The following is a 26,316-nucleotide window of genomic DNA, read 5'->3' on the forward strand; positions in this document are numbered from 1 at the left end:
TTTCCAAAGGTCAAGAACTTATTCTCCACTTTCACCACCAAATCTCTTCCAACATCTCTACAGAGAAGGCCATTCCAAAGGGCCAAAGGTTAGCAAAAATTTCACCAGTGAAATTTATCTCACTTAATTTCAAAGCATGATATCAGTATTGTTCATCTTTCAGCTATTTGGCACACTTCATGATATCTATATATTAGGTAAGGTGAAGTAAAACCTCACCTTGAATTGAGTGTTCTATTTATAGTTTAGCAATAAGTCTAAAATAAAAATATGAATAAATAACAACAGCACTACAATGATTGTTGGGAATGAAGAACCATCAGTGAAATTCACATTTTACCTAGTTTATTAAGATTAAAACTTAATTTGGAAGCAAATTAATTTACTTTAAAAATATATTAGTAGTGAACACTGAATAAAAATGAATTTAATATCATTTCAAAATAGATGCTTTTTGTTGTTGATATATACACATATATATGTACCCATATTTAATAGATTTCACTTAATAAATTACAACTATTAAAAGACATGTTGCACTACAAACAGCCTTGTCTTAATTTGTGTAAATTAAATTAGTTTGTATCAGGGATCTGAGTTGCTGAAGGAGTAAATTTCATTGTAATTTAAGTAGTATATATGCAAGATTAGAGTCTCACAACAGTGTGATGCAGCCTTGATCATTCAGGCCTTTACAGCCATTGAAGCAGGACATTCTCCCCAAGCATGGTTGGATACCGTAAAAAGCTAAAATGTTACGCTCAGGATGCAAGGCTAAGCACTGCACTCAGGGTCAGCCGCTTTGGACCCAGAGAAGAGCATGTCTGGTTGCATGCGGGTTGATGCCCCAGGTCCCGCCTCTGAGAAAAAGGTATCAGACGGGTCTGATGCTCTTTGGGTGGATGACACCTAAATGAACATCGGTACAAAGTCCCAATTTATTTCTAATATCAGAGATCAGACCTCTACTCTTGCCTGATGCGTCTAAAACAAAAAGGGGGAACTGTAGAGAGCTGCGGAATGCTATGCCTTAAAGATGGAGCTGGTTTCCGCCTTCCACCTTCCCGATGGTGAGTGCTCTCTGTCACGAAAAATTCCACATTTGGCTAAGGCTGAGGATCTGGCTTGCTTCCATGTATGTGGACCTATCTGCATTGCCCACGTGGCACGCCTGGGTTGGCTACCCAGAGGCTATTTAAGCTGTGGGCTGGCTTTCCCCAGGGTCCGAGGATTGTTCAAGGTTTCTGAATAAACTGCATTGAAAAAAAAAAAAAAGATAATGCTTAATGACCAGGTATTTTTTTTCACTTTAATATTAAATTATATCATCATTTTCTTCCAGTTTTAGAGTTTGATGCAGTAAAGCTGAAAGATGTCAGTTGCCTTGTGCAAAGTTGGTTTTCAAAGCTCATCTATACACCTAAAAGAGATAATCAATTGAGCGGACATGGGGTAAGATGATCAATCCTCGTTTAGAAAGACAGATGGGATGTGCATTGAACATATGACAGGAGTCTACTGAGCGCATCTGAAAGACTCTAACTAGCAGTGTTTTCATAGCAAAGACTCATGACCAAACCTTCGGGAGAGTACAGGGAATCATAAGAAAGAAGGGAAGTTAGTCTGTTGGGGAAAGGATAGGAGCTCCACAAGGACCAAATATATCTGGGCACAGGGTCTTTTCTGAGACTGACATTCAACCAAGGACCATGTATGGATATAACCTAGAACCTCCACTCAGATGTAGCCTGTGGTAGCTCAGTAACCAATTGGTTTCCCAAAGTGAGGGGAACAAGGACTATTTCTAACAGGAACTCAATGACTGGCTCTTTGGTCTCCCCATCCCCGAAGGGAGGAGCAGTCCTGTTAGGCCACAGAGGAGGGCTTTGCAGCCAGTCCTGAAGATACCTGATAAAACAGGATCAGATGAATGGGGAGGAGGTCCCCCCTTTCAGTGGACTTGGAAAGGGGCACGGTGGAGATGAGGGAGGGAGGGAGGGACTGGGAGGGAATGAGGGATCAGGACACGGCTGGGATACAGAGTTAATAAAATGTAACTGATAAAAAAATAATAATAAAATAAAAAAAAACAAAGCTCATTGTTTGTTACTAGCTTCTTAGTGGGAGGAGATCTCTAAAAAATAGAAAAGTTCCTCTTTAATCTGAAACATACTAAATCTTCTACTGCAGTGTTTTTTTATGACACTGCATTACTTTTTATTCACCATTGTTGATATTCTCTTATCATATTCATGCTTGGAAAATACTTTGCTTAAAAGTAAAGTTGAATTTAGAAGCTCGAAAGAACAATGCAAATGCAGTTCTATTTATATAACTAATTATACCTGCAGAATGATAATTCATGATATGATTGGTTATAACAGACTTAGGCATTCCTCATTGTTGCATGCTTATGTGGTTTCTTTTACTTTATTAAGTAGCCTATAATAAACACTTTCTTGTCATTAATGATACCACTACTTAGTTACATGTTAAACTTTAAAGTTCTCTGTACCTTTTTTAACATTGTGCGAGAAAAAAATATTTAATACATGACCTATATGTTTTTGTTAGTGAAATTTGTTCTTTGACATTTTCATACATGTATATATCCCACTCTGATTACTCTCACATCACAACTTTTCTTGTCACATTCCTATCTTCATCACCTTTCTCTCTTCCTCACAAGCCTCTTTCCCCATGTTCATAAGTTTTCATTTACTTATTTTTGTGACTGAGTGAGTGTAACAAGGGAAATATTTGAGACTGTGTTTAGAACCTTCCACCAAAGCGTGGTGTGCTCACCAGGGACTGTTTAAATGATGACAGAGACTCCATTTCCCAAGTTGCATTGTGTTCAGCAGATGACATTTTGTAGCCTGTCTTCCTGTCTTTGTTCCTGTCCCTTATGCAAAGTTCACTGAGCTTTCCATAAATTGATCCTGTTTACAGCTAAACACTCCACTGTCATGGATTCTCAATACCTTGAGCAGTCATGTGACTTTGAACTCACTTCTTTTTACTGTAAAGAGGTTCCTCTGATTAAGGCCAAAATTGCATTTTTTTATTAGGGATAAATATACATATTTAGAAGGTAGTTTGATATCCACCCTGGAGCCAATTACTTTTCCGCACATTAATTTTAACTTTTTGTATTTTTGAGATTATAATATAATTACATAATTTCCCTTTCCCCTTTCCTCTCTCCAAACCATCCCATATACACATACTACTCTTTCTCAAATTCATAACTTCTTTCTTAATTGTTGTTACATGAATATCTGAATATGTATATATATATATATATATATTCCTAAAATAACCAGTTCAGTCTGTATTATGTTTTAGAAACAATGTGCTTTTTGAGAATCTTATATATGTATTTTAGTTATTTATTTTTACTACAATTTGTTCACTTTGTTTCCTAGTTGTAACCCCTCCCTTGTCACCTTCTATTTCCACTCTTCTTCCCTCTTCTCCTCCCATGCCCTGCCCCAAATCTACTGATAGGAGAGGTCATGCCCCCCTTCCATATGACCATAAGCCTATCAGGCCTCATCAAGACTAGCTACACTGTCTTCCTCTGGCCTGGGAAAGCTGATCCCCTATCCCCCTTTAGAGAAAGGAGATCAAAGAGCCAGCTGCTGAGTTCATGTCATTAGAAGAAAGAGAAAACAGTGAACAGGACAGGAGAGTACCACAGAGGACCTCTGAAAAACTTTACCCAGCAGGGTATCAAAGCAGATGCTGAGACTCATAGCCAAACTTTGGGCAGAGTACAGGGAATCTTATGAAAGGAGGAGAAGACAGAAAAACCTGGAAGGGACAGGAGCTCCACAACGAGAACAATAGAATCAAAAAATCTGGGCCAGGGGGTCTTTTCTGAGACTGGTACTCTAACCAAGGACCATGCATGGAGGTATCCTAGAACCCCTGCACAGAGATAGCCCATGGCAGCTCAGTCTCCAAGTGGGTACCCTAGTAAGGGGAACAGGGACTGTCTCTGACGTGAACTCAGTAGCTGGCTCTTTACACATGTATTTTTATCATATTCTTTCCATTATTCCAACTACCTCAAGATCCTCTCCTACCTCCCCACCCACCTAATTTTATGTTATCTTTCTAAAAACAAACAAACAAACAAATAAAAACAAAAGCCACATGGAGTTGTGTTGGTTGGGTTCTTCAGAGTGTGGAACCTGCCCTGGAGTAGAGATGGCAAACCAAGAAGAAAATTGACTTTCCTTCAACAAACAGCAATCAAATGTGGTAGCTGATTGGCTGCAGATGGAGCCTTATGCCTGCCTCCTCTCCTGTATTCTGAGATTCTTTTGTTTTGTTTTGTTTTTTTCTGCCTTGAGTTTGCGCAGCTACTGTGCAATGGGTCACAGTCTCTGAGTTCAGATGTGAATCTGCCCAATTGTGACTGGAAAACTGTGTTTCCTTGAAGTTGTTTACTATCTTAGGCTCTTACAATCTTTCAGCCTTGTGTTCTACATACACCTCTGAGCTTTAAGGAGAAGAATGTGATTTAGATATCTTTAAGGCTGAGCATTACAAAGTCTTTTAACCTCTGCACATTGACCTGTGGGTTTCTGTGTTAAATGCCAGTTATCTTTTTGTTTTGTTTCATTTTGTTTTGTTTTGTTTTAGTCTATAATGGATGTCCTCGTGTGAGACAAGTCCAAAATCCATTTAAAAACTGCTTGGTTATCCCCACAGCAATTTGTGCCACTATTTTACAGTTGAGTATATCTTGCTTGACAGGTTGAGATTGTAGTTTGTAGAGCTTTAAGCGGGGTAAGGTTGTTGATGTATTTTTGCCTCTGAGAAGCCTGTGTAGTATCTTCCCCAACTAGTAAGACTAGTCAGCAGGGAAAAAGATTCCACTGTGGTTTCTCTTTATTTTGCAGTCAAAGTGTACATTGTTTGTAGCAATAGTTCTACATAGTGTCTGACTACCTAGTCCTTGTGGGCAACCCAGAGGAATGGCAAAAACCTTGTTGTTTATGGGAGTTAGCTGGAAGGTCTTCCTGACCAACAAATTCAAAAAGTGAATTCCACACCTAGCACATGATAGCTAGGACAAGTTGTGTAAGAATGTGTGTGTGTCTGAATGTCTCTCTGTTTCTATCTCTGTGTGTGTATTATGGTATGTCTTAAAGTTGGGTTTCAGGATCATAGCTTTCTCTGACTTTTTCATATATATTTCAGTTTGGTTAACCTTATCTCCCTCCCCTTTTCTTTCCCATATTCCCCACTACCTCCATGCTTAAATTACCTGCACTTTTAAAACCATAGATGTTCATTTAAATATATATCATGTTTGTATTATGTACATTAAGCACTTACTTTGGGAAAAATAAATTAAATTAAAGAAAATAGAGATTTTTAGTGAGCTATGTGTGTGAATTTTGCAATGAAACTGATTTTACATGCTATAATATATTTTAAAAATTAAGGAATAAATTTAGAGTCAGTGTTAATTATTATGTAAATATCAGAGTAAATGGTGTGAAATCATTAGATCAAAATTTCACAGTAGCAGTGTGATGACTTTCTAATTTAGATATGTCTGGGCATATCTTAATTTCTAGGAATTTTTATTTCCCTAGCATGAATAATTTTATAGGTTGGGTTATTTAACTAATGGAACATGCTTGGTTTACAGACAAAATTATCTGCATCAGTGCCACTAGTTATGTCCAGTTTTAAGTCATTCCCATTGAAAACATTAAATACATCTTTTAAAAATCTTGACTGAGTGGAGCATAAGCAATTCACATGCTTTCCTTATGTCTAACTTTACTGCAAAAAAGGAAAGCACCTAAGAGATCTTAATACTTTATTCAGAAATGGTGCCAATTGAATTTAAGCTAAACATGCAACTTATTTTGATTACTTTCCTTCTTCCAAAATTCTGGACTTCAGAGTTTAACTTGAAATTGTTTTCTCAAGTTTAGCTCTAGCCAAAGTCCAAAGAATAGCTTCTGTCTGTCAATATTTGACCTAATGGATTTGTTCTGTGTTGGCACTTCATTCCTTCATTCTCTTTATAATAGACCGAGCCTATGGCAAAACTATCTGGCCCTTCGAAGGCTCTACTTTGAATTGGCAGTCAAAAACCATAGAGAACTCTGTAATTATTTAGGTTGTTAGTTCTTAGTAGAGTTTCAGGATAAATCATGTGTTTATTAGTTCATTGTATTTCTTTCTTCTGAAACAGCTTTAGTATTTTAGTGATTTCCTATAATATTCATGAAGTATTTAATGCAAGAACAGTATGATGAAGTACAAAGTGTAAAATGAACCAGTTATCTGTAAAATTAACTAAGGTTGTTGCTTAGTGAGAACTTTCTACAACAGAAAGAAAACAATCAGGAAGAACTTTTTCATTTGTGTCATGAAGAGAAGCTATAGTAAGTTGGACAGATGTACAGTTGGACAGTGAGATTTAGATTAAATAAATATATTGGAGCTTTCAAGTTCATGGCATATTTATGACATGGGCAGTTGGAAGAAGAAAGCCTCACATGAAATAATAAACCTGGTGTGCGTTCGTTCTACCAGAGCTTGTAAATAAGGTATGCTAACACATGAGTTCACATAGGGTGCTTTAGGAGCAGTCATCCTTCTGAAACCATAAGAAGCTGTGAGTAAGATAATAGATTGGGACTTCAAGCTCTTAAGCACTCCTAAAGAGTTTTCAAGAGGAGAGTAAAAAGACTGTTTTCAGAAGACTTCAACAGGAGTGCTAAAGATGAATGGAAAGAGAACAAGAGACATCAAATGATATCTTCAGGGCAAACTGAACTTGGAAACATTATCAAATGGTGGGTTGGGCAGGAGGAATATTGATGGTAGATAGGATGAAAGCAGTGCTGGCAAGGCCTCATCAGCAATAAAATTTGGACAGTGTAGGAAATGCAGTCCTATGGGCTAATTCCAGACATCTGTTTTGAGTTAGTGTGTGGGGAGTTGGGCTAGTCACAGATGGGAAGAGGAGGGGAGGTATATTACTTGCTTTTATATAACAGGAACCACATTACCCAACGAAACAACTTATAGGAGAAAAGACTTATATTGTCTAATATTTTTCAGAAGTTTCAACCTGTCGTAGAAGGAAAAGTGTGGTGAAGCAGGCTAACCAGGGGCAGAAGTAGAGGCTGTTCAATATTTACCTGTGGAAAACATTAACAACTGTTTTATTAATTTGTTGTTTTCCAGTGTCATAGATTATGTTATGTGCTCTGAGTGCTCTCATCTCCTGCAAAATCATCTGCTTCCTTAAACTACATTCTCTTCCTGTGTTCAGGAGTTTGTGTTCGTTTTGTTACACACTTGAGTTTTACCTAGGCTATTCACTAAAGCTTGGTGGGATCATCAGTGGGTAGAAATTTAAAGACAATGACCCCTTCACCAGAATCCATCCAGAGCCAGTAGTTAATCAGGATGAGTAAGGCACTGAGAGCCCACTACCACCCATGTTTTAGGCTGTTCACATTCTTGTGAATGCTCAGCACAAGCAAACAGCAGTGACGTGGGACTATCGTTTCACTAGTTACGTGATATGAAGATAGCACCTTATCATCCTTTCCCTTATCTTTTGGCTTTAACAATTTTTCCAACCCCTTTATTGTGATGTCCTTGCTTTTTAGAAAGAAGACATGTCTCATTTAGGGTTGAACATTCAACCACCACTTACTCTCAACATTTAAGCATTTTTGCGTATTTGCATTCACCCTATTCGTTTAAAAGGGACTATTTTCTGATTAAAGCTGAGAATAGTATGAGTTTATAACTATACACCCTACTTAGAAGATCATTTGAGTAAATTGACTCAGCATCAGGAGTAAGTTTCCCCGTATGGCCTAAGGGACCTCTCCCAATTTTTTAGACCAAGTTTACGGTACCAGGTGTGAATTCTCTCCTGGGCATTGGACCTCTTATAAAAAAAGAGGCATTGGCTGATTACCTCCATCACTGTTGTGTCATTACTACACTAGTGTGCACATTGTTTTGTCCTGCTGGTTGGTGTTATAGTTCTCAGGGTTCCTGGCCAGGTAAGAATACTGATGCCCACCTCAACCCCTCAACAGTGTACACATCACCTCTGACACTGTGAAGGCTTTTGTGTGAGGAAGAAACTTCCAGTTCACTTCTAAATTGATTTCTCTATATTTTTCCACCAAGGTGTATGGTATCTTCAGAAATGGGGTCATCTATTTCTGGGGTGCAGCCAAGAGCAATAGCAAGGGACTGTTCTGCTTTGGGAACTTTGGGGAAGTAAACTTATAAAAAAAATTACTCCAAGCCTGGTACTTTGGTTTGTGTTTAGTAATTCACAAGTTTTAGATGCAGTCTTGTGGAGGTATGCAGGATACCATTCTTGTAAGTCTTTTTATTAACTTGTAATTTTTAATTGTATTGCAAATTGCAGGATTACATATAGATTTTCATTCCTCTTTTGTCTTAGTCTCTTTCCTCCATGCCCTCACTCCACCTCTGCTTAAATCTTTGAACCACTAGTATAATTCTTTTTATTTGAGTATCATATATGTCTGATTTCTATACTCCATTGTTTTTCTCCACCACAATGGTTCCTTTCAAGTTTCCCAGAATTGTCCATGTATTCACATGAAAACAAATGCAATTACTTGAAGCTAGAATTCATGAAAAAGAGAGAATATATAACCTTTGTCTTCTTAGATTTCAAATTTTACTCAGTATATTTTTTCTAGTTCTGTCTATTAATTTCTCTGTCTATTTTTTATTACAGCTGACTAAAATTCCATTGTGTGTATGTGTTCCATTTTTATTATCGAATAATCAGTTTATTGATACCGAGAATGATTACATTGCCTAGACACTGTGGGTATAATAGCTATGAACACAGAAAGCTTATAATAGGAAATAGAATCCTTTTGGTAGAAATGGTATATCTGTATCATATGACATTTCTTTTTCTACCTTTTTGAAGAATCTCAACACTGATTTTATTAGTAGCTGCGCCAGTGTCCACTCACATCAATAATGAATAAGACTCTTTTTCACTCATAGTAGCCATCTTTTCCAGTCATTTGTTTACTTGACAGAAGTGAGAAGAATCTCAAAGTCGTTTTAATTTACATTTCCATGATGACTAATGATGACAGTAAGGATAAATACTTTTAAAAGTGCCTATTAGCCATTAGTATTTATTTGTTGGTTCGTTTTAAATGGAATGGTTGAGATGACAGCTCAACAGTTGAACAAGTGGGCCTATGTGTTAGAATGCAGGAGTGGATATGTCTATTCCACCAAAAATGGGAAAAGTGATAATCAACATTTTAGAGCTGTCATATTAATAAAATTTAAGTAGATGTTGAGAGGAAAAAAAAAATTAGGAACAATAACTTGGCTAAGTGAATTTAAGAGGAAGAGGTAAAGTGGAAGATGGCTCAGTGGTAATGGTGCTTTCACACAGACCTGACATGTATCTTGATCCCAGAACCTACCTAAAGGTGTAAGGAGAGAAATTCTACTCCTTCCACAGACTGTCACAGAGACCCATACCATAGAACATTTAGCATTTGAGAAAACATCCACATGCATTTCTGTAACTTGCTGTAATTTTAGAAAGAACTGTAATTAAAGCTGAAATTGACAATAGTGTCATATTTTTAGGATATTATTTTGGGCTCTTGGTTTTTCATATTTCAGCTAATAATCTTATGGTGCAGAAAACACTGCAATTGTAATATGTGAAACTCACGCCAATTTAATTTTTTAAAAGTTACTAAGATAATATATCTAAGCTTAATGTACTTATATACATACCAGTGTACAACTATATATACCAGTAAGAGGTGTGAGATTGGATCAAGGTATATGTTTCAGCTATCTGGAAGCATAATCTTTGTATTTTGAATTATGTAACTCTTCTGCAATATGAACTATAAACAGGACATTGAACTCAGGCTGGCACAGAATAGGAGATAAGACTGAATCTGAAGGATGGGTCTGAGGGCTTTACTTGGCTCTTGCTCATGGTACCCTGGTGTACACATGGAACCTTTAGTTTCTGCACCACATTTTCAACTCCACACTGAGCTTGGAAATTGACCAAGATTTAGATTAGTAATCAAATAAAAATCAATAATCATGGTACTTGGTTGGAGTATGAATCTCTGGGAAGATCCCTGTGTTCAAATTTTCTGGTTCTGTTGCTCTCCTTGTGGGGTTCCTGTCCTCTCCAGATCTTACTATTTCCCACTTCTTATATAAGATTCCCTGCTATTTGCTCAACAGTTGGCCATAAGTCTCAGTGTCTGCTTTGATAGTGTGCAGGGTAGAGCCTTTCAGAGGCCCTCTGTGGCAGGTTCCTAGGTTGTTTCCTGTTTTCTTCTTCTTCAGATGTCTATCCTCTTTGCCTTTCGGGATGGGGATTGAGCATTTTAGTCAGGGTCCTCTCTCTTAATTTGTTTCTTTAGATGTACAGGTTTTAGTAGGTTTATCCAATGTTATATGTCTATATGAGTGAGTATATACCATGTGTGTCCCTCTGCTTCTGGGACAGCTCACTCAGGATGACCCTTTCCAGGTCTCACCATTTACCTGCAAATTTCATGATTTCCTTATTTTTCATTGCAAAGTAGTACTCCATTGTGTAGATGTACCACAACTTCTTCAGTTGATGGGCATCTGGGCTGTTTCCAGCTTCTGGCTATTACAAATAAAGCTGCCACTAACATGGTTGAGCAAATGCCTTTATTCTGTACTTGAGCCCCTTTTGGATATATGCCTAGGAGTGGTATGGCTGGATTTTGAGGAAGCATTATTCCTAGTTGTCTGAGAAAGCGCCAGATTAATTTCCAGAGTGGTTGGACAAGTTTACATTCTCACCAGCAGTGGAGGAGGGTTCCCCTTTCTCCACAACCTCTCCAGCATGTGTTGTCACTTGAGTTTTTCATATTGACCATTCTGATGGGTATAAGGTGAAATCTCAGGGTCGTTTTGATTTGCATTTCCCTGATGGCTAATGAGGTTGAGCATTTCTTTTTTTATTTTTGAATTTTATTTTTTCTTATCAGTTACATTTAATTAACTCTGTATCCCAGCCGTGTCCCGATCCCTCATTCCCTCCCAGTCCCTACCTCCCTCCCTCATCTCCACTGTGCCCCTTTCCAAGTCCACTGATAGGGGGGACCTCCTCCCCATTCATCTGATCCTGTTTTATCAGGTATCTTCAGGACTGGCTGCTAAGCCCTCCTCTGTGGTCTAACAGGACTGCTCCTCCCTTGGTGGGTGGGGAGGTCAAAGAGCCAGTCACTGAGTTCCTGTTAGAAATAGTCCTTGTTCCCCTCACTATGGAAAACCAATTGGTTACTGAGCTCCCACAGGCTACATCTGAGCAGAGGTTCTAGGTTATATCCATACATGGTCCTTGGTTGAATGTCAGTCTCAGAAAAGACCCTGTGCTCAGATATATTTGGTCCTTGTGGAGCTCCTATCCTTTCCCCATCATACTAACTCCCCTTCTTTCATATGATTCCCTGTACTCTCCCAAAGTTTTGGTCATGAGTCTTTGTATCTGCTTTGAAAACACTGCTAGTTAGAGTCTTTCAGATGCGCTTAGTAGACTCCTGTCATATGTTCAGTGCACATCCCATCTGTCTTTCTAAATGAGGATTGATCATCTTACCCTATGTCTGCTCTCTTAATTATCTTTTTTAGGTGTATAGATTTCATTATGTTTATCATATCTTATAGGTCTATGTAAGTGAGTATATATCGTGTTTGTCTTTCTCCTTCTGGGATATTTCACTCAAAATGATCTTTTCTAGATCCCACCATTTTCCTGCAAATTTCATGATTTCCTCCTTTTTGATTGCTGAGTAGTATTCCATTGTGTAAAAATTCCACAATTTCTGTACCCATTCCTCCGTTGGTGGACATCTGGGTTGTTTCTAGTTCTGGCTATTACAAATAAAGCTGTTATAAACATGGTTGAGCAAGTATCCCTTTTGTGTACTTGAGCAAACTTTGGGTATATACCTAGCTGTGGTATAGCTGGGTCTTGAGGAAGCACTATTTCTAATTGTCTTAGAAAGCGCCAGATAGATTTCCAGAGTGGTTATACCAGTTTACATTCCCACCAGCAGTGGAGGAGGGTTCTCCTTTCTCCACAACCTCTCCAGCATGTGTTGTCACTTGAGTTTTTCACTTGGCCATTCTGATGGGTGTAAGGTGAAATCTCAGGGTTGTTTTGATTTGCATTTCCCTGATGGCTAATGAGGTTGAGCATTTCTTTAAGTGTTTCTCTGCCATTCGATATTCCTCTGTGGAGAATTCTCTGTTTAGCTCTGTTCCCCACTTTTTAATTGGATTACTTGGTTTGCTGTTTTTCAGCTTCTTTAGTTCTTTATATATACTGGATATTATCCCTCTGCCAGATAAAGGGTTGGTGAAGATTCTTTCCCAGTCTGTAGGCAGTCGTTTTTTTTTTTGATGATGGTGTCCTTTGCTTTACAGAAACAACCAAGTACCATGCATGGAGATAACCTAGACCCCCTGCACAGATGAAGTCCATGGCAGCTGGTGTCCAAGTGGGTTACATAGTAATGGGAAGAGTGACTGCCTCTGACATAATCTGATAGGCCTGTTCTTTGATCACCTCCCCCTGAGGGGGGAGCAGCCTTACCAGGCCACAGAAGATGACAATGCATCCATTCCTGATATGATCTGATAGACTAAGATCAGAAGGAAGGAGAGGAGGACCTCCCCTATCAGTGGACTTGGGAAGGGGCATGCTCGAAGAAGGGGGAAGGAGGGTGGGACTGGAAGGGGAGGAGGGAGGGGATTATGGGGGGAATACAAGGTGAATAAACTGTAATTAATATAAAAAAACTGCAAAAAAAGAAGTTGAAAAACAACAAATCAAGTAATCCAATTAAAAAACAGGGAACAGAGCTAAACAGAAAATTCTCGATAGAGGAATATCAAATGGCAGAGAAACACTTAAATAAATGCTCAACCTCATTAGCCATCAGGGAAATGCAAATCAAAACGACCCTGAGATTTCACCTTACACCCATCAGAATGGCCAAGATCAAAACCTCAAGTGACAACACATGCTGGAGAGGTTGTGGAGAAAGTGGTACCAAACTTTTACAACCATTTATTTTGGATATCAATCTGGCGCTTTCTCAAACAACTAGGAATAGGGCTTCCTCAAAATCCAGCCATACCACTTCTAAGCATATATCCAAAAGAGGCTCCAGTACACAATGAGGACATTTGCTCAACAATGTTTATCGCAGCTTTATTTGTAATAGCCAAAAACTGGAAACAACCCAGATGCCCCTCAGTTGAGGAAGTGATACAGAAGTTGTGGTACATCTACACAATTGAATATTACTCAGCAATAAAAAAAAAAAAAAAAAAAACAAGGAAACCATGAAATTTGCAGGTAAATGTTGCGAACTGGAAAAGATCATCCTGAGTGAGCTATCCCAGAAGCAGAAAGACACACATTGTATATACTCACTCATATAGACATATAATATAGGATAAACCTAATAAAATCTGTACACCTAAAGAAATTAATCTAGAGGGAGGACTCTGGCTAAAATGCTCAATCCCCACCCTGAAAAGCAAAGAAGATGGATATCAGAAGAAGAAGAAGAAAACAGGAAACAAGTTAGGAGCCTGCCACAGAGGCCCCTGAAAGGCTCTGCCCTGTAGACTATCAAAACAGATGCTGAGACTTATGGCCAACTGTCGGGCAGAGTGTAGGGAATCTTATGAAAGAAGTGGGAAACAGTAAGATCTGGAGAGGACAGGAACTCCACAAGGAGAGTAACAGAACCAAATAATTTGAACACTGGGGTCTTTCCAGACCCTCATACTCCAACCAACTACCATGCATGGAGATACCCTAGAACCCCTGCACAGATATAGTCTATGGCAGTTCAGTGTCCAAGTGGGTTCCATAGTAATGGGGACAGGAACTGTCTCTGACATGAACTGATGGGCCTGCTCTTTGATCACCTCCCCCTGAGGAGAGAGCAGCATTACCAGGCCACAGAAGATGACAATGTAGCCACTCCTGATGAGACCTGATAGACAAGGATCAGAAGGAAGGGGAGGAGGACCTCCCCTATCAGTGGACTTGGGGAGGGACATGAGTGGAGAAGGAGGAAGGGAGGTGGAATTAAGAGGGGTGGAGGCAGGGGTTTATGGGGGGATACAAAGTAAACAAAGTGTAATTAATAAAAATTAAAATTAAAAAAATCAATAATCAAATAAAAGATTAATTTTAAAACATCCAATGGGAGAAACATTTGTTTCTTTCCATTTTGCAAGTTTTATCCTTGAACAAAATGTCCATCTACAGGTCAAAGACACTCAGTTGGTAGACTAAACACGTTGTGAGCCAAATATTCTTCAGAGGTTAAGGAAAAGATAGTCACAGGAAATGAGGCTTGGCTCACAGTACGGCTGGATTTGACAATAGCTTTACCTGATAACATTTTATTGTGTATTAATCAAGCTGAGGTAAAAAGTGTATTCAATATTTTAATGAGCTAAGTTCATTAGAGTTAAGCTTCATGAAGTCAGGTGATCTATCCTGTTCATTACTGATTCCCCAGTGTCCACTTCAATCCTTGGCATATATCAGAGCCTTAATAAAGGTGTTTAAAAGTAATCCATAGAAAGACAATGAATTGAAGCTCTGAATATCAGCATCTGGTCACAGTTCTGCCTCCCAGTTAACAGTTCAGCCAAACAAGTTTTTCTTGTTTCATTGTTTGCATTATTTTAAAGTAAGGATAATTTATTGATTTGTTTTTTTGGTTTCATTAAAATTCTTAGAAAGTATATTTGAAATAAGTGGGCAATTGCTACCTTAAAATAAATACACTTCTCACAAGCAATGTAATTGCTACACTTGTAAACTAGGTCAAATGGTAAATGGAATCAAATAGATCTGAGAATATTGATCTCATCTTATCACAGTGAAATGTTACAGTGCAACTTTCCCACGCAGAAAGTTTCCAAAGTACTATGAACAAAGAAGAGCCTGGGGGTGTGGTTTCTTCATTTGGTTTAAGGGAAATATTGAGTCAGAGTCCAGAATGAATTATGTCTTTTAAGCCCACAGTGTGCTTCCTGCAGGTCGTAGTCAAGGCTGTGGGCAGGCAGGTGGGAGGGGAGCTCCTCATCCATCCTAACTGTGCTGTGTGAGTAGACACACAGGACTACCAGGGGGCATTATTCATATAGACTTGTACCATGACTTTGAATATACATTTCTAGAAATATAAAATAAAAATATCAAAGCTTATGGAATTAATACATTTACAAATGATTGACTAAATTACAGTGTACCGATCCTGCTCAATCTCTCTTATATCGTAGATCTTCAGGAATGTTACTGGGATAACTGTCCAAATCAAATTTCATGCGCTCGTCATGGTGAGTAGAACTATTTTAAAATGCCATTTTTTGTATCTATCTGTAGTGTTTTTTTATTGGCGATCACAGATTTCTGGTGATTCATACAGGAAATGCCAAAAAAGGTAGAAACTAGTTTTATCAATTATTGTATAGGAATTACATTCACTGAGTTAATTTTCAATCTGACTCTTCCAAAGTACTAGGTTACCCATTTTGTTGAGCTTGACATTTTATTGCTATATATTTATAAATAAAGTGCCTTTTGCTTGCAAAAATATCACTGAATAAACTTTTTGGACTTGCTGATATGTCTAGTTTTTAGGTGCTTACTCCCTGATTTTAGTTTTTTGTTTTTGTTTTTGTTTTTGTTTTGTATGTTATTTTACTGCTACTCTCAAAAAGCCCAACCTGTAGTTACTGCTTGACATTGTTTTCTGTTTCTTGGTGTTGTTACCCATTAATCCATTATATTCATATTTGGGATATTTCTTCCAATGAAAACGTGTCTGATTATGTCTTGAATTGTGTAAATGTAATTTGAATATAATAGTTTTCCAGTGTTTTGAGAATATAGATGAGAACAGAAGGTAATCCCTGTCATAATAATTAAAGACATTTCTATCTCGTAAGTTATTACAGTGGATAAAAACTTCATTCTTACATTGGATGGAGTGGACAAAACAAGAGCCATTTGCGCAAATCTTTATAATTGCCTTAGCGATCCATTTTAGTTTATGTATTCTTTTTAACACAACTAAGCCTAAGCCATGAGTGATGTGACTAGGTGGCTAGAAGGATGAGCATTGTGGGAATGTGGAGGATCATGAGTAGTGGGTTGAAAGTAGAGCCAGGATAGAGGAAATAAGGATCTCTTTAGATGTGCATTGCCACACAGAAGATCTTGACCTTTGCTGACACCCCTGCCTGATGGGGAAGTGTCAGTGTTCTAGTTAGTTACCAGGGTCCCTCTCATCCAGTAATCCCGCCGTAAGTGGGGTTTCTTTCTCATTCATTTTGTGACACTCAAATCAAAGCATAATTATTTTCTTTTGGGTGGATTAGAATTTTCCCCTGCCTTGTATCTTTAAGCGCTATTTTATAACTTGTAAAACTCAGAGCAAATTTCAGCCAGAAGTTGAGGCAAAGCATTCATTCTGCTATCCCCCTAACATTTCACTGTGCGCCAAGGAACATATCAACAAACAGAGAAAGCTGACTCCCTACCACAGATCAAGCTTTAACAAGTCTGTGAAAGACAGTATGTTCTTTTGTTTGAACTCGCCAAGGCTCAGTATCTCCACTTTCTAGCAGTATATCTTTTATTTGTGGACCTGAAAATATCTCAAACTTGGTGAGTTTTGTCTTCAACCTTTCCTTTTTGCCAATTCCTGTCTTACAAATGTCTATTCACATTGCCAACCTAATGGCCTTTCCGTACATAATCTTCATTGAATTAGTATTGAATTAATGCTGTATTCAGTGTTTTTTTTTTCTTCTTCTTGATAGCCTGCATCAAAATCCTGACTACCTACTTGCTTATATCTCGAACTCTTCTATATTTTTAAAATATGCTGAGTAACCCACAAGTTGTGATTGTTTACATATTCCTCTCTTTTGTCTCATTGATGCCTCTATGAGAGTGCTTCCTGAAACTGATCTATATAACTGTGGCAAATTTTGTGTCTGCCTAAGGCAAACTAGAATCACCCAGAAGGAGAATTTCAGTGAAGAATTATCTGAATCAGGTCAGCCTATGGGAGATTTTCTTAAATGGGTTAATTGAAGTGGGAATTACACCCTGAATTATGCAATGCCTTTTCCTTGGTTGTATCCTGGACTGGGTTGACATAGAGAAGGGACTGAAACAAGTGGATATGTGTGTTCTCTTTCTCTCTCTGCTCCTGGATGATACAATGTAACTCACTGTCTGAAGCTTCTGGGATAAGATGCTCTATAATCTAGAACTGTTAGCAGAAATACTTTTTCTCCCCAATGTTCTTAATACCGGGATGATTTGTTATAGAAACAGCAATGAAGAAGGGCATATATGATAACGTCCGTCACCTACTAATAGGTTTTGCCTTTGCATTTCTTAAAAGAAAAATTCAAAGCATTTGTCATGTTACTCAGTTTTATTCACTACTTACCATGCTGAATGCTTCTCACTTTACTTACCCTTCCTATTTTCATTTCTCCAAATCTCATCTTATTAGTTATTAAAGATTAAAGCTTATCAGTATTTATTGGCAAAGATAATATACACTAATTATTATTTTAAAAAGAAAAGAAACAATTAAAATAATCACTAAATGTTACTTCTTACATTAATCAGTTTGGGGGACATTGAAGTTTGGTTATGAGAAGAATGACATGGGAGGAGAATTCTTATATGCAATTTAGATTCGGTCTGGTCTACATGCATTTTGTATATTGAGAAATAAAGTATCAGAATCTTAGAAAACATGATAGTTAACAAAGTTTAGTATTCTGGGATCAATATGGCTTAATATTAATGATCAAAATACAGAACAATTTGAGTCTTGATTAGAAATTCAACATAATAAATTTAAAAAAATAAATCCAACATAACAGTAAACTGTGACTTTTACAAGAAACTAACGTTAGATTCTAGTTTGACTTTAACTAACTATATACATATACCACTAGATAATTTAACTTGAGGACTGTCGTGGTGTGCTTTCTCTGGGACATTTATATTAAGCAGTTTGCAATCATATAAATGTCAGTATTAATTTAAGTATACAGTTGGATATTTGATTATATGACAAAAAGGCAGGACTAGGGTGCTCAAAAATGCTCATAATGATGTCATGAAAGACAGGAGTTGGAGGGATGGACCTCAGAGTGCATGAACTCTGCCAGCACTTCACAGAACTTGACTTAAATACATCTTGGTGTTCTTGCTTTCACCATACATATTTCAGCCAACAAAAGTTTTCCTTTTTGATAAGTGAAAAAATATCTAAACCAAGTGTTATATCTTTATAATTATCCTCCTATGTTTTTAATTATTTTGTCTTAGTAATTTCTTTCCAAGTGTCAATATATCAGGGCTTCATAGTATGATGTGCAATATTCTAAAATGTCATGACAAAAAATACACTTAAGTAACTTAAAAAAGAAAAAATATTTAAATAACTTAGAAAAGTAAGATCACATGTAATATGATTTCACTGATTTAACAATTATTAATGAGGCACATACTATTTTCAATTGACTTAGCTACTATCAACAGATTTGTTCTAAATATGGCTTGTTTGGCTTTCCATAATCTCCACTTTTATCTGTTTTCTTTCCTGTAAGTGACATAATTTTTTTGTGGCTACATAAAACTCCGTTGTATATGTATTCAAGTTTGATGTTATCCAATTATTTGTCAATGGACTTCCTAACTGATCTCAGAATAAACATATTGCGTGTGATCTCTTTAATGAAGAGTCTGTTGTTAAAAAGCAAACATGAAAGTAGAAGAGGGACTAACCAGGCTTCAGAAAGGAAGGGAAATGAAGAAGGAAGTTCCAGAAGAATAATATGATCAAATACACATTAGCATATATGAAAAGTCATGCTGAGGCCCATCTTGTACAATTAATATTTGCTAGTAAAAAACCTGTAAAGATAAATTGCTCTTATTTCATGAGATTTTTTTAAATAAAATATCTCAATTCTAATTTAGTTGACAAGGATAGGGAACTTTGTTCAATAACTATTTAGTCTGTGAATTGTTGAAGATTTTATAGTTTTATCAGGGTAAAATGTCTTTGGAATTTTTAGAAATGTTTAAAACCCATATTGAAATTAAAAAAAAATGTGCTATGTTCACAGTGAAGGTCAAAAAAGACTTTCTTCTTTGGTCTAAAAGGGTCCAAAGTATTGAAATTTAAGGAACACAAAATCATATCCAATATCTTTAAATGATACTTGTATTTCACCTACTGAGATAATTAGATTACAGTAGCACAGGTGTCTATCTGTAGAATTATAAAATTAAAATTTTAGGTAATATTCTGAGATCATTGAACATAATGTTCTTATTGTGTAGATTGCCAAAGAAATTTAGTGGATTAGTAAATTCACTGGATGTAGTCAGCAACACAATAGTAGTAATTAGATGAGGATACCACTATGGTTTGCACCATTTGCTTTAGATTTCAGTACAGGCTCTATAATCAGAGTACATGTCAAACCCTGTTGAAAGCAAATGTGCTGCAGGATATTTAATCCCATTGTGAACCCCAAAGCTGTGAACTGTAAAACCCTGCTTCTTGTTTGGTGTGGTTGATCCCTATCACACACCTTTAATCAAGAAACTTTCTGTTTATTGTAAACAGGTGATTACAGTGTGGTTCTGCCAGCCCTCTCATACACATTGAATCCAAGAGCTTTCTGTACACAGTATTTAATAAAGGTAACCCTAAGTCAAGAGGTGGAGCAAGAAACTAGCTGACAGGGATTAAGCAGGAGGGACTTGCAGTGGAAAGGTATTTAAGACAATGTGGAGAAGAAGAAGGAACTTTTAGCTCTCTAGCTTTTCAGCTTTAGCTCTCTGGCTTTTGGGACTTTTTGAGCTTTGAGCTAACAAGCCTTTGGCCTTGTGGTTTTTTTTTTTTGTTTTTTTTTTTTTTTGGCCTTTTCCTCCTGGGCTGTCAGCTGAATTAGTGAGCCTTTTGGGATTTTTCCATTGGGACGTGAACTGAGAAGGAAGGTCATCTGCCTATCTGAGCTAGCAGGTTTCTACCCCAGCAAATGGCTCCTGAGCCTTTATTGGTAAATAGAATGGTTGAGATTTTAAATCTTTTATAACCACACAAATGTGGTTGAGATGATACAATGTACAAGTTTTCCAAATGTATTTTCTCTAACCTTGCAATGAAGTTTCACATTAGGAGTGAGTGTGATTTTTCATAACTATACCTTTCTATTTCTGTGAAAATATACTTCATAACTACAGATAGGCTGTCAAACTCTTTCTTTCAAATGTTTGATGTTTTTAAGCTTATGGAGGCATAATAGTTCCTTCATTAAATAAAATTATTAACTGACTCATTACACAATTTACTGAGATACTATGGAAACGATTCACAGATGTAAATACCAACACAACGTAATTTCTACTTCTGGTGTAGAAAACAGGCTACTGAAATATGAATCTAAAATTTTAGAAGTATTAGAATGTTTCTTTACCCTTCAGATATAATAGTCCTGTTGGGTGAAGCATAGAGCCCCAGTTATTTTGTGCTCAAAAATCTTTGTTGTGATAGCACAGTGGAATTAAGTCCTGAAGAATGGACTAGCTCCATTTCCACTTCCTGCTCAGAGGGCCTAGATTCTCACACTCCCTGCTCTTCCTGGGTTGATCACTGAATTCCTTGGAACAACTTCTTCCTCATTACTAGCTAGAAGTCAGGCCTCACTTGGCTTTTCTGTTTATTGTAAGCAGCCACGGGGTTTATCTTTTGCTTTGTTTGCAGCCAATGGAAGGTCCTTTTTCTTCACTAAGTTGAACTTTTCATCAACATAGAGAAAGATATAAAATTAGTAATTATCTAAGTTAAATGCTTTCCACACTACAACCTTGTTCTAGCAGTCTTTTTTCTATTAAATTTTTATTTTTTATATTAATTACAGTTTATTTACTTTGTATCCCAGGTATAGCAGCCTCCCTCATTCCCTCACAATCCCGCCCTCCCTCCCTCATCTAATGCCTTCCCCTCTCTAAATCCACTGTTAGGGGAGGTCCTCCTCCCCTTCCATCTAACCCTGGCTCACCAGGTCTCCTCAGCCTTTTTGAGATGCTTCTCACACCTCTCTCCTTAGTAAGATTGCCAGCAGCAGACCCTATCCCAAAAGGCAAGGATAAGTATTTATAGAGCACAAAAAAAAAAAAAATATCTGAGGGACCCACATTTATTTACATTGTTTTTTTGCGTAGAAATTGAACCACATGTGACATTAATAGGGCTTCTAGATGAAACAATGTTCTGTTTAATATTATCAAATCAAACTGTACATGCTAAACAAACAGTTATAGTGCTTCCAAGTGTCCAGAATAAATATTTAAGGAATATTTGTTTTAAGATTACAGTCTCTGAGAATATCATATGCTGAACTAAATTTCTTTAGTTTCTTTCTTTTTGGGGAACCTGTAGCTTAACGGTTTTTTGATGTCAGCATTTGCAGATGGGACCCATGTTCACTTACATGGTCAAGGATGAAAAGTGAGAACAACAAACTTTTAGTGAGATTAAGTAAATTTTTCTTGAAGATCAACAAAACTCTGAATCAAAACTGTACTGACACATTTCAGAATATGAACACAGTAAATTTTGGCCAGTTATGAACAATTTTCTTTTTTTTTTAATTTTTCTTCTTTTTTTAACTTTTTAAAAAAATTACATTAATTATATTTTATTCGCTTTGTATCCCAGCTGTAGTTGCCTCCCTCATTCCCTACCAATCCCACCCTTTCTCCTTCATCTCCTCCCTGCCCCTCTCTAAGTCCACTGATAGGGGAGGTTCTCTTCCCCTTCCGTCTGACCTTAGCTTATTAGGTCTCATCAGGACTGACTGAAATGTCCTCCTCTGTGGCCTGGCTAAGGCTACTTCTCCCTAGAGGGGAGAGGTCAAAGAGCCATCCACTGTAGCCCATGACAGCTCAGTATCCAAGTGATAGAGGCCACAGGGGAAGAAAATGCAGCCAGTCCTGATGAGACCTGATAGGTTAGGGTCAGATGGAATGGGAGGACCGCCTATCAGTGGACTTGGGAGGGGTATGGGAGGAGAAGAGAGAGGGAAGGAAGAATGGGAAGGGGGACTAGGGACGGGGCTACAGCTGGAATACAAAGTGAATAAATTTTAATAAATTTAAAAAGAAAGAAAGAAAAAAAGAAAAGAAAGAAAGAAAGAAAGAAAGAAAGAAAGAAAGAAAGAAAGAAAGAAAGAAAAGAAAGAAAGAAAGGAAAAATACTTAAGGGAAATAAAAATGTAGAAATTTGGAATTACTTATTGTTTTTAAGAATTTTACTTTCACCACAATGAAACAGAGATATCTATTACTGTGAAATATGTGACTTGCAGTCACTCCTCTTTTTAATTAATTTAGAACCTTTAATAGTAAAAGGTTCTATTCTTTCTATATTTTCACATATATGGGTTCCTATTTACTGATTGAATAATCTTAGTTGAGGCAAAACACTCTTTGTAAACTGTGACTTTATGACAGATGTATTATTTTTTCAATTATATAATTTATTGAAAAATTGTGAACATGCTTTTCAAGAGTTTAAAGGTAAAATATTTTTTCTTATAAACAAAATTTTAACTGCTGTGTTTATGTGATATTTAATTAGTGAAGAGCTAATGATTTTTAAAAAAATGTTTTTTATCAGTAAATATAATGTCATTTTCTGTTATTTTGATTTTTATTTAAATGACATTTTCTACATGAGTTAAATATGGTTAACTTGAATTGTAATTCAACATCTATGAAATCTACCTTTGTTCAGCTTTATTCTCTGATTTTTTAAAGAACCATGACATAAAAATTATGTCTTTTAAAAGATATATTTTCTTGAAAGAATAAAGGAGTGTCCTTTGGGTTTTTTAAATTAAATTAAGTTTTAATTAAATAACATGTGGTTATTCTTTTTTTTTTTTTCAGTCTGAAAGCATTTTTTTTTTTAACTTTGTACCATTGCAGTAAAGGGCTAAATCGTATCATGTCTACCCCTAGAGATCTGTTTAAAAAGTTAGCTTCGCGAATAAAGATTTTGCTTCTAACTGAAAGAAGTTGGGTTTTGTATCTTTTCCAGAGTAAGCTGCAGATCAGTTCTTGTGTGTATTAAACATGTGCAAAGCATCTAGAACCCTAGCGACAAGCTAGCTAGTGTTGAAGTGGTTTCACTCCAGCATCCTTGGGAGTTGGGTCAAGTATTTGCAGTTTCAGCGATAAGCTTCTGGGGATGTCATGGTTCTGGCCACGTGCTGGACTAAGATTTTATAAGAACAGCCTGTTGCTTTTACAGAAAGTTGGCATTTTAGAGAACCTTTAATTCCGAACGAGTGGAGGTTCTATGTATTCATTAATAAAGGAAATAAATCATGTTTTTTTTTTTAAGACAAGCAGTGTGTTTAACTATAATATGCAAAAGTAATTGTCAAAATAAAAAACTCTTTAGGGTTTCAGCTGTCTTCTATATCTATTTTGTATTTTCAAACACCTAAATTTAAAGTTCTCTTTTTTTCTGCTGAAAACTTGGATTTTTCTATATTCTTCTTCTGTGTTGAGTGAAAGCAAGTAATGCTTTTTACACTATGGTCTGTATGCAAATAACTTAAATCCTTGATAAATTCAGCTTTTAAGTTCTACTGTTATCTAAAATTTAGACCTATGAGTTATTTCTGATAATTTGGATGGGATAATGGAGAGCTCAAGTACCCATTTAGCCCACTAGAAATATTAGATAAAAAGTTAATTTCTAAACTAAGGACTAGCTTGTATGACTAAAGAATGAGATAATAGTGGCATTATGGTTATGGGGTTAGCCAAATGCCTTCTGATTGGATTTGAGGCCTGCTATTATAAACTGGGCTAAAATCCACTGTGGGTGAGGTCATTGGCCTTGTAAGAGAACTGAATACATCTAGAGTTATTTAGTTATTAACATATTATAGATATACAAACATATATTAAATGAATATATGCCAAGTATATTCAGCATCTTAAAATTATTATTGATGATTTAGAAATGTTATTACATAACAACTTTAGTATGGACCTACAAGTGAATCATTAAATCATTAATGAATTATAAATTAAATCTTTTAATTTTTATTTTGAAAATAATTTAGAAAATTGAGTAATTAATTATGCTAATTTTATAATTTATAATATTTGAGATTTTTTAGTTGTAAATAAAATATTTTCTGAATTCTCCTGCTTTATTAATTATATCATACTGATACAGGTTTCTGTAAGTTGGTGATGGCATGAGCTATCCCTTGGTTTTCTCTATCAGCTACTTAAACCCCTGTCTTGCATTTGACATGTTTATTTTCAATTGTGTTGTGTTTAAGTAACTTTTATTTGCCAGATTTAACTGTTGTCTCTGAGGCTTACTGCCTCGGTCTCCTAACCTAGGCCTAGTCCTGGAAGCTTCTAGCCGTTGTGCAATCTAATGTAGGCCTAGAATGTTTTCTGTGTCTGAAAGTTACTGCTGAATAAGTTCACCTTTCAAGCTCTTTCTGAACTCTGGTTGGCTGGTTCAACTCAGCTCTCTGGCTTAAAATCCTATCAAAACTGACTGATTCAAACTGGCTTCTCTCAGCTTCTTCTGAATGGCTCTGGTTGGCCTCAAACTGACTCTTTCCAACTGTTCTGGCTTCTTCTCATTCTCTGGCTCGTTCTGTCTTTACCTGTATCTAATTTGTTATCTCTTCAACCTGTCTCTGTAAACTCTTCTGGTAGAACTGCCTCTGAATTCCACAAACTGAATTACCACAAGTTCACCTCTACTGCACTGTCTCTCAACTCACTGACTCAACCCAACTCCTGAACAGAACTGACTAGAACTCAGAGATCAGCATGCCTCTGTCTTCTGACTGCTGGGATTAAAGGCGTGTATGACCAAACTTGGACCAAAGCTGTTCTTTACCTGAAACTTGTTCTATGCTAGACTGGCCTTGAACTCAGTGATCTGCTTCTCTCTGTCTCCTGGGATTAAAGGTGTGTCTGTATGGCAGCTGAATAATACAGACTCAGAAGGTCTTTGGATCTGATCTCTTGCCAGAGCAGCGTGTTTTGAATTGAAATTACAGTATTTGAGTATTTCAGGAGATGAAAATATCTCAATGCATTTGTTTTATAGTAATTGCAGAAAGTCAAGCTTTGTTAAAAATTTAATGATAAAGTAATTTTCATAACAAATTTTAAAATGATGTATTATGGAAAGAAAGATGTTGATTTGAATGAACAATGCTCTTCTGTTTTCTTTTCATTATAATTCAATCTGTAGATGTTTTCTGCCATTTTGTGCCAAGTCTGAATAGGTTTTGTAGTGTTTTGCCTATTTTGTGCCAACTTTTAGGAGGACATGATCAATGCTATGTTGAATGCATTAAAGATACCGTGTTCATAAAATTTCAGGTCAATTAGGTGCCTATCATGAATACCCTTATTCTTCCTGACTAATACTCAGAAAGAATAGTTGGTGGTGGCATGAGGTACAGCTTGGTTATCTCTACCAGCTACTTAGATATCAAATTTAAATGTATGTCAACCTGGCTTGGCATGACTTTGTGTCTCTGCTGATCTACATTAGAATCTACGTAAATGTTTCAAGATTGTACTGCTTTTGACTAAAAAGTAAATTGTAATGAGGAAATTTTATAAGTTTTTCCCCTAAAAACTAGCAACTAGCGTTATTAACTTTCTTCCACTTGTAAATATCTGGAGTTATTTTCTCATTTGCATTTTGAATACACATATTTATTTATTATTTAGTCACTCTTTTTCTGAATGTGTGTGTGTTCATGTGCCTGTGTGTGTGTAGGTGTGTGTGCACACATGCTAGTATGTCTGTGTTCTGTCAGTGTCTGTGTCTGTATTCAATATGACCAAATTAGAAATAGGAATTAAAGATGTTTAGGTCCCATGACCCTCCAGTTCATTGTGGGTTACCAACACAAGGGTTAGATTTAAACAGAGAACATATTTTAGTTTATTATTATACTTTCGATCTTTCGATGCCTGTTTGTTTTCTAATGAGAGACAGAAAAGGTGTGGATTTGGATAAGAGGGGAGGTGAAGAGCAAAGCATTTTGGAGGAGCAGAGTACAGGAAACCATAATTAAAAT

Source organism: Meriones unguiculatus, chromosome 17 (genome assembly GCF_030254825.1).
Source record: "Meriones unguiculatus strain TT.TT164.6M chromosome 17, Bangor_MerUng_6.1, whole genome shotgun sequence".
NCBI classification, from domain to species: Eukaryota; Metazoa; Chordata; class Mammalia; order Rodentia; family Muridae; genus Meriones; species Meriones unguiculatus.